Source organism: Limanda limanda, chromosome 3, assembly GCF_963576545.1.
Source record: "Limanda limanda chromosome 3, fLimLim1.1, whole genome shotgun sequence".
NCBI classification, from domain to species: Eukaryota; Metazoa; Chordata; class Actinopteri; order Pleuronectiformes; family Pleuronectidae; genus Limanda; species Limanda limanda.
The window spans coordinates 29,105,590-29,118,916 of NC_083638.1; positions in this window are offsets into that span (position 1 = coordinate 29,105,590).

The window sequence follows — 13,327 nt, forward strand, 5'->3', positions numbered from 1 at the left end:
CCTAAAAATGGCACTACCACTGAAAAGCACTGTGCACATTTTAACAAAAATTTGGTACATGACCATATTCAGGTAACATGTCAAGTTTGTACAACCAGCGCTTCATCTACTTCGATGTTCCCATATCTGACGACTGCTGCATTACAGTGCCCGCCCTTGAAGGCTTCAGCATGAACCTTGTACAGGGCAATTCCTTTGAAATGCTTCTCTACAAAAGTCTTTGTGTGGATTGATGAGCAGACAAATGTATCAGGCTGGCAAACGTGTTGGAGATTAACTTGGATTTAGTGAAGGTCTGCGGCTGCTTGGGCTTGGGAGAAACCAGTACATTGACCTGATGAACCAGTGCAGGTCATCCAACCAATTATTCCGCAGGAGATAGACACGGAACCTGTTAGCAGCCAAACCAGTGGAGCTCTCTGTGGAGCCCTGGTTGGTTGGTTCACCAAGGGAAATATTAGGATCTGTTCTCCAACAGAGAATAAAGTTTCGATAAGTTGATAGATTCTGATCCTTTGCTGGCCGAGTCGCTGGAGTACAACGTTGTTTTAATCTGGTTGGATAGCTAGCTACATTGGCTAGCAAGACCTTCACAGTGAAAAGATGACATTACAACCAGCTGATGAGACGAAGACAGCCAGCCTACAGAGCTACACCAAGAGCTAAGTGGCTAACACAGGCTATGTGTCCAGCCTTCATGCCAGCTTATGTCTTCATCTGATGTTGATAACACCAGAATTAACCCTAACCCTTACCCTAATGGAAGAAATGGACAATACAAGTAAAGTGAGTGAGGTTGTTCCCGTACGTCTCGCGCATCATCCAGATCAAAGTCTAGTTTAGCGGCTGCCATGGTTGGGAGCAAAAGCTGAAGCAGCAAAAGCTAGAGCAGAACCCTCTAACAGGGAAATGGAGCTGAAAGTCGAGCAGGCACGCATTCAAGCTACTGTGGATGCATTAGAGGAGGAGAAGAAACGGATGCTGCCATAGCTGAAGCATAAATGTTGCAGGCTGGTTTACTAGAGCTTGGCGTTGAAGCATCTAGCAGAGGTTCTGGTCCAGTGTCTCAGGATATAAAATACCAGCCCATCACTGCTGGTGTGAAATTGCAAGCCAGCACAAGCACAGGAGTATTACCTAACAAATAAGTGTCATTTTTGCCCAGACAATCCCACATATAAGTGAACTTCCAAAAAACATTAAATTAGAGGATCTTAAGCCAACATTGCATTACCCACACAAAAGCTTTCCCCAAACACAAGCTGCTGCTTCTGCCTACACTACGCCTCATCACACATCACAGGCTCCGCAGCATGGTGGATCAGAACCGCGACAGAACATCAACGAGCATTCTCCATTCCCTGACCAAAGAACACCTTATGGAGATAGTTATTATCAGCCCAAAATTAACGATCTGGCTTAATATCTTGCACGCAGCATCTTTGTGACCTCAGGCCTCACCACATTTGACGACCAAACAATTGACTTTTGGGCTTGGAAAATATCTTTTCTGACTCCTATTGTTGGTTTAGACCTGTCATCTGGAGAAGAACAGGGGAAAGAATCAAAGCAGTCAACTTCAGACATCCAGGAGCTGGACTGACAAATTTGAAAAAAAAGAACCTCATCCTTAAAGAAACGCAGATGCTTTAGAGAGAAGAGGAGCGCAAACCGCTTTTAAAGGAACACTCCTTCTGCTTCCGCTGCTGCTCCTCTATGGATCATCTCACCAGGAACTGCTCAGCTGAGGTCAAATGTATGGATTATGGGAGCACTGGTTATTTGACAGAGCTCCACCAAGGACAATATGTCTGGAAACCTAAGCCGTCTCCTCCCGCTCAGAGCATGGCAGGGAGGAGAACAAAGTGGACATCCAGAAGGTCAAGTCAAGGTGCACACAAGTGTGTGGTGAAGGAGTAAGCTCAGGAACATGCTCTAAGATATGCCTTGTAACTGTTTTTCCAGCCGGACACAGAGAAGAGGCAGAAAAAATGTATGCTATGCTGTATGAGCAAAGCAGTTGCTCCTTGGCACTCTCCAAGTTCTTTGAAGTCTTCAAAATCTCAGGGGCCTCTTACCTGTACACATTGGAACCAGGTGCTGGACTAAAGGGGACAGCCGGGAGGACAGCCTGTGGGATCACCGTAGAGTCAGCACACTTCGCCGACGTGACACCACCCCTCAAGCCGGATGCCAAACATGCAACTCCTGCTGGGCAGAGACATTCTCAGGGTCCTTAAGGTCTGTGAACAGATAAGTGATCCAGGCAACGCACCGTTCGCTCAAATGCTGGACCGAGGATGGGTTGTTGTTGATGGGTTGTTGTGTTGTTGTTAAGAAGCTTTGTTGACTGTGAGTTTTATGTTGACGATGCTCTAAAATCCTTGGACACTAAGGAAAAAGCCATCAGTTTACTCTTTGATTTAATTGCATCAAATCGAGGCATTCCCACCTGAGGATCGCTCCAATGATGGAATGAAGGAATACCTAGACCTCTTTGCTGATGAGCTACCCAATCAACGTAGCCTTGAGTTGTCCTGAAACATTCGCACTTAGGCGTTCACGTTCCAGATCGCAGGTGATCAGAAGCCGTTTACCCGTAGAGGAGTATTGTCTATGGTAAACAGTCTTTAAAACCCCCTTGGGTTCCTTGCACCAGTCTCTGTGTGTAGAAGGCTGATACTGAGGGCTAACCTAGAGGGCTAACCTGCAAGCAGAAGACTGGGACTCATCACTGCCTAAAGACATGGAAATTGAAGGGACTAGGTGGATCGCCAAGCCATAGTTGCTGAAATGGATGTAACAGTCGAAAACATCACATACTACATGCGTAGAAAGGTCGTGCTAGGATACATCCAGAATCAGTCAAAGAGATTTTTTGCAAAGAGAGTCTCTCTGCACGATATAATCCACCGCATCCATCAGTCACTGTGTCCTGGCCAGTGGAAGTACATCCATACAGATCTAAATCCAGTGGACGCTGGATCATGATCTGTGACACCAGCTCTCCTTAACAGTAAGTCATCGCTGGGAGGACCAGCCTTTCTTAAGAAGGCGTCCTGGAAACCACCCTAGGCCTGAAGAGACTTACGACCTCATCGCCTCTGAGGTATGGCCTGAAGTGACAACCAGTCTCACACTAGTTACCATACACTTGGTGCACCCTTAAAACATCCTTGTCACAGCAGTGGCACACTTGATTGACATAGCTCACTTCTTCTCCCACTCTGTCGTGTGCCAGTTGAAAAGGTCAAACCCTCAAGAGGGGGACATGGTTCTCTTAAAAGACAATCGGGCTAGGAGAAACGAATGGTCCGTGGCCATCATCACAAAGACTTTCCTAGGCAGGGATGGATTATTTTGGAAAGTTGAGGCAGAGGTCCTCAAGGACGGAACTAAAAGGACCTTTTCTTCTCCGGTTACAGAAGTGGTTCTGGATCAGTCTTCAAAGACTGACCCTTTTTAAATGATGTGGGATCTTTGAAGACCCCAAACAGGGAGTGTTCTGCACCTCATTTACAGTATGTGTTCTGTTTAACTATGTGACAGCACAACGTTGTGGTAGATGACCATATTCAGGCAACATCTTCTGCTTCCTGCGTCACAGGACTCTAGGTGTAAATCCCTCCGGTGCAGTTCATGGTTAGTTTTTATTAGTGATATTAACAGACGTCAGCTGTTTGTATTAGGTGTGAAGGTTGACGTCCTCACCCAGAGTTTTTTTGAGTCTCAAGCTGATTGGATAGCTAACGAGACCTTCACAGCTATTTTAGTTAGGACAGTAATGTACTGAATATATAGTTCGAAATAAGAAATGAAAATGTCTGCATATCACTTTATTACTTCTGCCATGAACAGCATGTATTCCTCCCTGTCCATTTATTTGTTTGTTGTCGGATCAGGATACCACAAAAACTACAGAGTGAATTTCCACAAAAGTTAAATTTAAACTGTGTGGTTATAGGGATGAGAATATGTTGAACAGAAAGAGCAGCCAGCAGCACAAAGGTCCTGGCTCACGATTACATGAGTTATATACGAGTTATGGTACATTGTTTTTAATACAAACAGCCTGATTATTTTGAGTATTTCTTATTGGGACATTGACACAAATATGCAGTTCATGAGTTCTTTAACCAGGTTAATATAAAACAATATGGCATTATTATCATGGGTAGGTAGGTCTGTCTTCTGTGTGTGTGCATATTTTTGTGTGATCAATATAAAACGAGCTGGCAGTGGTTGTGCGAATGCACAGCACATATGTGGGTGGGGGAGCAGGTTGCCTGACAAATCTCACCCTAATCAGCTCCCCTGGGATGGTGTAGCTCTGTCTGTGTGCATAACACTGTGTGTCTGAATCTATGAATATTGTGAGTGTACATGGGTGATTAGGAGTGTGCATGGTTGTGTGTATTTGCCCCTTTGTCGGTGTTTAAGTGTCCTACGAATACGAGGGTCCGTGCTGTATCAGACACGCAGCGCAAGTTGGCTCTTAAATAATTTACGATAAATGAAAGTGAAAAATTAATGAGGGAGCAAATTCTCTCTTCTGCACCCCCCCTCCTTCTGTCCTGATGTGGATGTCTTTCTCCTCCTCCACTCATCACTTTCTTAGCTTTTTCATCAACATTAAGATTTACGAATCTGTACACTTCTCATTGTCTACTGAAAATTATTTACATTTCTGTGTCTGTTCCCTCACATTTTTATAAAATGTGATGTTGTTCAACGTTCTCACCCTCTTGGTGTTGAGGCCCTAGCGTAAGAGGAGGAATGTGAGAGGTTGATGTTTGGATAAAGAAAATATATGAATAAAATTATACATTTCTATGTGTTTTTGGTTTCTTCTCATCTTAAACACCTCATGACCTGGACACTAGAGATTTTACTAAAGCTGTAAACTTGCCCAAGGTTACTGGGCTCTCAAGCTGAAAATGAGTCTGTAACGTAACGCGTGCATTAGGTGCCAAAAACTTAACAATGATACTATAATGTGCTGAAGAGAATGGCCTTTTATTTTTATCTATACAAAATTTAGGTTAATATGGATATTGGGTAGAGTGCACTGCGGCGGATTCAATTAACCTCAAGATAACCCTCATGGAGAATCCACTGCGTGACATGTAGATACGATAAGATTTTCTTCGGTTGACCTCAGACTGACAGGATGAGAAGTTTCCTCATGCCTTCTCCCTTCATGACTCATATTCACAACACTGCAAGTTCCATCACTTCCGCCATCACCACTGTTTATCCCTCTTATCCTAAAAAGTTAAATGCTCCATCCATCCATCCATCAAGGGTGGGGTTTTAAAAAAAATATTTATAGCTGACTTAGATACAAAGAATTTGTTAATTCATACTCTTCACATTTCATGAAAATGTGTGTTTAAAAAATTGCATTGGTTGACTGACCAGACTGGTGTGTGTGTGTGTGTGTGTGTGTACCTGTTTTATTACCTCTGTAGAGCCTTTTTCAGCCTAAACACATCCTTGTCAAGCCCAGACCTCATGGGGTCCACAGTCCCTGGTCCGAATGAGACTAAACATGAATTTTGAGTTCTGGTTAAGGTTAGTGGTCAGTTGTGAATTGTTGGTAGGTTAAGGTTAGGACTAGGCATGCATTGGTCATGGTTTTGGTTAGGGATATGGTTTTGGTTAGGCTGTCCACAATTAATTGAAGTATAAGTGTGTGTGAATGAATGTGTATGTTTGTGCATCAGAGATTAAGCATATTTACAATAGCGGGACTATTTCAATAAGTATTTGTTAAATATGAAAGTTCTTCCTTGTCTACAAGCATATTGTGTGTCTGTTTCTATGTGCATCTGTGTCTGTGTAATTCTGCCTGTTGTGACCATAGACTGTAGGTTGTGACGTAAGCGTGTGTGTGTTTAGTCTGTGAGATGCGTCAGTAACTGGGGCAGAACTGATTGTTACTGATGGCTGTAGGCAAGCGCAGACCTACATTCTGCTCTGCCATACAGACGAGGAGGAGGAGGAGGTGGAGGAGGAGGAGGAGGAGGAGGAGGAGGAGGGGTGCAGGAGGGTAATGAAAATTGGGGTCTCTCCTGTCCTCAACTCCCTCCTTTATCCCCCTCTTTTCTATGGCATCCTCCCACTATCCTTTCTCTTGTGCTGTCCAATCTTCATTGGCTCCACTCTCTCTCTCTCTCTCTCTCTCTCTCTCTCTCTCTCTCTCTCTCTCTCTCTCTCTCTCTCTCTCTCTCTCTCTCTCTCCTCCGCCCTCTCCTCAGCTCTTCATCCTGTCTGCTGTGACACTTGACAGACACAGGGACTTGCTCAGCATTCGCAGGGGAAGTCACTGTGGAACGAGAAAATCGTGACCAAATACAGAAAGTCGAGGAGAAAGACGTGCAGCATTTCTCCAAGTGTTCATAACCAAGTGACACGTACAGAGATGGGTGCACACTGCTTCGAAATACATTTCAATAATTAGATAATCATTTTATCAGCATCATATCCTCTGTCAACTTACAAATATTTAACATTTAGATTTAATATATATTTTGATTCACCATTTAGGTTTAATATTTAACGTTTAGATTTTACCTTAATATTCGGAGACAACATTAAATTAACCTATATCAACTATTACGAAGAAAACTGGTTTGGGGCAAAAAACTGTTGCACCGGGAATGGATCCAGGGGGGACACTGGTCCCATCGGAAATCTGATTCTGTATTCTTTAAAAAACTTACAAGACTAACAATTAATACAAATTCTAAGCTCTTTGAAAAAACAATCAACATGCAACAATTTTCAAAATATATTCAATGATATTTGGCTCAAAGCTGCAGAGCTAACAATAAACAAGGATTGACTTAGATTTGCACCCATATGGATGTTGGACATATTATTGGCCCCTGTGTAAATTTTGGCCAGTTTATGACCCCTGATTAAAAAAAAATCCTAGATCCACCACTGCTCCTGCATGATTTACGTCATGTTCATTCACCGGCCCAGCCTCCACATCTTGACTCTGTGTTTTGCTACATAAAGTGGCCTCCCTGCTCTGGCACTGGACCTAAATCACAGGGTAAATGGAATATGGATTAAATTTCAAGGATACTAAACTGTGATCTCAAACAGCTGCTTCTTCTCACTTGCCCCGAAGAGTTATATCAATGTTTCTCTGTGAAAATACAGAACATTTTGAGAATACATTGAGTTTCTGTTATTGTGTCTGCCCGGGTATCTGACATTTACAAATATATAAAATCTGTTACTATGGTGGGTTAAATGTGGTTCTATCTTCTCCTCTCTTCCATTTAAATATGTTGTGATTATATCTTGCTGACAAATGCAGCAGAATCAAGGGTCACTGCTGCTTTTAGTTCCTCTTTTAGTCAAAAGAAACACTTCGCTGTCGCCAAGTATTTGCTCATTGGGAAACTGTTGGGTTTTAAACCTTGTTGTGTAAAGAGCCTCAAGATCATGTATCTTGTCACTTGGCTAAATACAAATACATCTGAATTGAAAGTTCCCTTTCACTCTTTTTGAAAGAACACTCAGCTGATGATCAATCAACGAGCCATTTTTAATTTCATGTACTGCCAAACACAGTGATGATGCAGAGGACTGTTCACATCTGATTTCAGTAGCTCAAGTTCTGCTGTTTCCTCAAGAAGAAAAAAAAAACGCCTAGTCATCTTGTTTTATGGTCATCTGACATCTGATCCCTGACCCCACCCATTGGGACATAGAGCCTGAGATTCTTTTGTGTGTGTATGTGTTTGTCTATATTTAGATGATTTTTGAAGTGAAGTAAGTACAACCCAATGCAAAAAAGTATGTCAAAATTAGCTCAAAATGTCATAGATGCACTATTACTGTTTTCACAAACATCTTTAAATCTGTAATTGTGGCATGAGGACAATTCGGGGTACATATAAAATCTCAGAACTCAGAACGCAGCTAGTGACATTTCTCTGACACTTCAAACCTTGAAGTGACACTGAACAACCATGGGCTCATTCAAGCAACTGAATGAGGGTCTGAAAAGAGGCCGTGATACCTGTGATGCAGAATTCTTCGAGATTATTTACAATGGTTTTGATTTTATAAAAAAATAGCAGTAAAGGAGGAACTGTGGAAATCCGACAACATCTGGTAAACCTAAACTGCACATCTGCATATCTCCCATAAAACTGCAGAGGACCTACAAGGAGGTTCAGCTGACACAGGCATGGTTCCACTGTGAAGCACTCATACGAACACGGGGTCTACATGGAAGAGTTGTAAGAATGAAACTTCATCTGTGACCTCATCACAGATGAATGTCTGATGTTCGTAAAACATCTGGACATCAACGGATAAGCCTGAATTATTTTGGAGTGTGGACAATGAAAAGCTCATCAAAGGTGTTTGCCAACTATAAAGAACTGGTGTTAAAACTTGTTGGGCTTGTTTGACTGCCAGTGGTGCAGGCAACATTATACTATAGTGATTTCAGAATTCAAAGGTCACGGAGTAAGTCAAGAAAGGGGAACTGTTCTGCATCAGGACATACCTGAGCACCCACCACAAACTTCTTCAGGACACAATCTCCTGCCATGAACATCATTGAAAATGTACAGTTAGATCTTAAACATGCTTTTCAATTCAAGAGAACATGAAAATGTTTAAGAGCTGGAAGTGATCAGCGGGAAGATTAGATTAAAAGTCAAAAATCAAGAGTAAAAAGATTCTTAGTTTCAAGAAGTAACGGAGCAATGACATTTATTGGTGCCTCATTTGTAACTCTTGTTTGTTGCAGTGGTCGCATTTAGGTCAAAATCAACCTCCTGTAGCTGCTGAGCTGCTCTTTGCTTTAGCACAACATTTCTGGTATGAGATTCTTTCACATTAGGTTAATGGTGTTACTTGTTCTTCTTAATTGAGAACACAAGCAGCACACAAAGTGGAAAAATACTCTGACATATCAGTATAGAGTAGTCACATTCACACGAAAACTGTTAACTTAACTCCTCTGAGAAGGGAATGTTTTAGCCTCTCGTTTCCAAGCATGTGGCCTTCGGCCGTCTGATTAACCGCTTAACCACTTATTCCATTATGAATAACAATGCAAACAGGTCACAGATGTTAAAACGTCAACTCTCATTGTAATGTATCGACACTTACACATGACTGGTACAACAATGAAATGGAAAATTAGAGGTAGATTTGTTTTTCATAGAATTTTTTTTAATTAAATTCTGTTATGTTTATTTATTTAGTTTATGAGTCATCTGTAGCTTCATGAAATATTGTGAAAAGACACAAGATATGCTGTGTTATGTTAAGTACGAAAATGTATCTGTAAATTATATATATAATAACCCAGCAAGTTAATTTCTGTATGACCTTTAATAATAATTTAAAAGGAAAGAAAAAGGGGAAAGAGAAGAAGCAATAAAAAAGGGGAAAAAATAGTAAAAAGAAAACAAATCAAGAAAGGAATTTAATCAAATCTAACTTAATAGCTACAATGAAGAAAGAAAAAAATGTATGATCCAAGTCTAGGTTATGATGGAATGGAGGTTAGAACATAATTATAGATTTTTGTTACTGTACTTTTTAATTGGTTGTGATTGAATTTAGTTTAAATGCATTGACTTGGTCACAAAATAATTGGTTTAACACATACAGGATAAGAGCTGAGAAAATGTAACTGGGTTTTTAGGTGTAATGACAGCAAAGAAACAAACTGTCTGCCCCTCCAGTATCTTTGTTGCAACAACTTTACTGTAAATACAAGCCAGCTCCACAGTGGGAAACGCTGTTAAACCTGGTCGAATTGATTTAATCTGTGTGGAATATGTCACTTCACCGTGCACAGCTGTTAATATACCCGAGTTTTCACGACTCTTTAAAGTATGTTTACTTTCTACACTGATTGGATGCAGATTCGAGAAAGGGCTTGTGGGAGATAATGAAAACTAAAGGAGGAATTTACAGCTCCTGAACTTGTGCTCTTCTCTTTTCTACCACATCCATGTAAAGCAGCAAACATTTGACTGGGTATCCAGAGATAGTGAGAGTGCTGGAAACACAAGACAATGCATGAATTCAAGCACAAACATTAATAAACAGTAATGTTAAAGCTTTTACAAGAATGCACTGATGATGTGATATCTATTACACCTTTCCTTTTACCATGGTCGACATGGAGGACCATTGTAGCCACATGAATGGACAAACATGCACATATACATGTTGACATATGGTATTTATACACATTCACAGCAGGGGCGCTCACATGGGTGAGTTCTCTCCTGTACCCGCATGAGATCTGGTATAAGCTTAGGCATAAGCATTATTTGTGTATGATTGTGTCCCTATATATAGTACTTAACACAGTCTGTCACATGACTGTTCACTGGTGTCCTGGACTCTGTTTTTCAAGGGCTATTTCAATTTTTGTATCGTCCCTCAAGGGCCACAGCAAATTGTTGGACGCATATATCACACTAACATCTTTCTCTAATGTGATGGCTGGAACTGCTTCTCTTCATTGATGCATCTGATATCAAATGAAAGTGATGGTGATTATGTGACATTTAGGTGGTTTTAGCAAAAAACACTTTACCAAACTGATCCTCATCTAAGGTAGTACCCATCGATTGTATATACAGATAGACAAAAAAGCAGAGGTGTAAAAATGACTGAAATATTGTACTCAAGTAAAAGTACCTTTACTTTGGTGAAATTTTACGTAAGTACAAGTAAAAGTACCCATCTAAAAATCTACTCAAGTAAAACTAAAAAGTAGTTCATTTAAAATGTACTTTAAGTAAAAGTTACTAAGTTACTTCCAACAACTTGATGGGGGCCGCTCCTATACAGTGCAAAAAAGGACAAGGGGTCATAAATCCAATCCATATTTTAAATTAAAGGAGAATCTTTACAAATATAAGTGCAATGACATTAAACATGTCAAACATTAAACATTTAACATGTCAACACAACATTTAATAACTTTTGGGAGGACATGTCAAGACATGAACCACATGACAGCTAAAATAAAAAGTTTAAATGCCGCTGTCCCACTGTATATTTAAACTTTTGGTTAAACTTTGGTCCACCTTTAGAGCACTAGTCTACAAACATCTTGCTGAGATGTGGCCACGGGTTTTCTTCATCTGCTTTAATCTCAACTAGCGGAAAGTTTGATGCTTCCGCTTGTTGGTCGTCCGCAATATCATCCTTCTCTATCATCCTTGCCTTAAACTGTACTTCATATGTATCAATTACTAAATTACTAAAATAAATGTTTTTTTTATTTTGTTTTATATTTGCTAATTTTCCCTGTTTATTTTTTCATACCCTGCAAACAAAAGGCACAACAAATCAAAGTTTTGATACATTTATTTTGAAATGGTTTATTTTATTTTGAAAAGGTACTTCCTGAATAATACGGAAAATATCACTACTGGCAGGTGTGCCACTGCAGTGAGAATTGCCTTGCGCCTTGAACTATGTTATTTTTTTACTCAGTAACGGATGTAATTTCCAATGTAGCGAAGTACAATACCTCAGTCTAAATCTACTTAAGTAAAAGTAAAATTACCCATTTAAAAAAGTACTCAAAAAATTACAAAGTACACAAAAAAACTACTCAATTACTGTAATGTGAGTAAATGTAATTCGTTACTTTACACCCCTGCAAAAAAGTCAACCCAAAGTGTCTAGATCACCACCCAGTGGCTTGCAGCTGTATACGTCCAAAAATGGACGAAGGACCTACGTCCTTGCGTCTTCCATGTTAGTGGATGGGACAAAAACAAATTTTTCTCGTGGTGGTTTCTGTCATTTACAGGGAATCTTATCACACTGAAGTATGTGTTCATTTTAAAGCAAAGATTGATTCAAGTTTCTTCTGGAGGATTTTCATTATCATTTCTTTGTCTTTCTTTCCAAAATCTTGTGCCAAAATGGCATTTTAAATAGACTTTGGTTCTTGCAGCTCTGCAGCGGCGAATATGCTCCTTAACAAATTATATCTCTGAATAGCTTCTTACCTTCTATCTTGCATAGTACAAAACTCACATGTGTAACATTATCTTTGTAGAAATGTGGTAAAAGCTACTTTTTGGGCATTGAACTCACAGTAATGTGTCTTTTACTTCACAAAGTAAAGCTACATCATGAGAAAGTAAAAGCGAATGTTGCACACACAAATAATTGTGTGGGCAAGATACAGTCTTCTTGACAGTCACCAGGATACTTGACAGCAAATAACACAAAGCTTATGTATGTGATTCCTTTACCCTGAATCTGATCTAAACATACACAACGAGGTGACTATCCTGAAGCACATGTTAAACAAAATAATTTCTGATTATTTTTTGTGTCTGAGTTTTAAAAAAATACTGCCTCAGAGATCTTGGTAAAACAAATCTGGAGATTACTGATGAACAAATTGAATTAATATTGTAATGGTAATGGTGATATCTACAACACAACAAAAATATCTGATAGTCAATTGTTGAATTTCGGATTAGAAATATATTTTGAACTGCGACCAGGAAATTTGTGGCTATTGAAGCTCGACACATAAGTTGTTTCAGTCAAAATCTAGTATCAAGACAACTTTCTGAGTCAGTCATGTGACAAGAACATCGCAGTGCCTGAAACTGACACAAGAGAAAGACCCCTCTTCTCTGTTGCTGTCTAGTTTCCAAGCACTTCTCGTACATGATCCGTGTGGTCACAAGAATATCCTGAGCACTCTGACCTGTGACCTTTTAAACATCAGTCCAGTTACTTACAGTATACGTTACGTGTAAGTAGGGTATTCTATTTACGATGCTCAATTTATTTATACACAAATGCATACAACAATATTTTTTTCTATTTTATCTTAAAATGTATATCAGAATACAACAAAAAATCCTAAACATGATCCAAACTATAACATTTACCTCCATGATACTAACAAAGACACGGAGATAGATTCACATTAAACTAGGGCTACGTTGTAGCACTTGCGGGCCCGAGCACCCGCACGTTGAAGTCTGTTGCAGTCGGTGGAGAGAACCATTGATGACCAAGCGCACGTCTCCGCGTTGCATGCGTTTTGCGCTGTCAGCAAAGGATAAACGCTTCACTTCCTGCGTCCGTCACGCGACGTTGATCCTTGCCTGGTCATTGCTCATTACAGTCCACGCTATCAAATAGCACATCACACTGTGAATGATATTGGTAAAACAAAGCTTACTTCCTGTTGCCAGTAGGTTGCGCATCATTCTTATTACGTACAGACTCATATATCTGTTCAAGTAGGCTCTCTGATGTAGGGTGAGCAATTTTGTTTCAATTG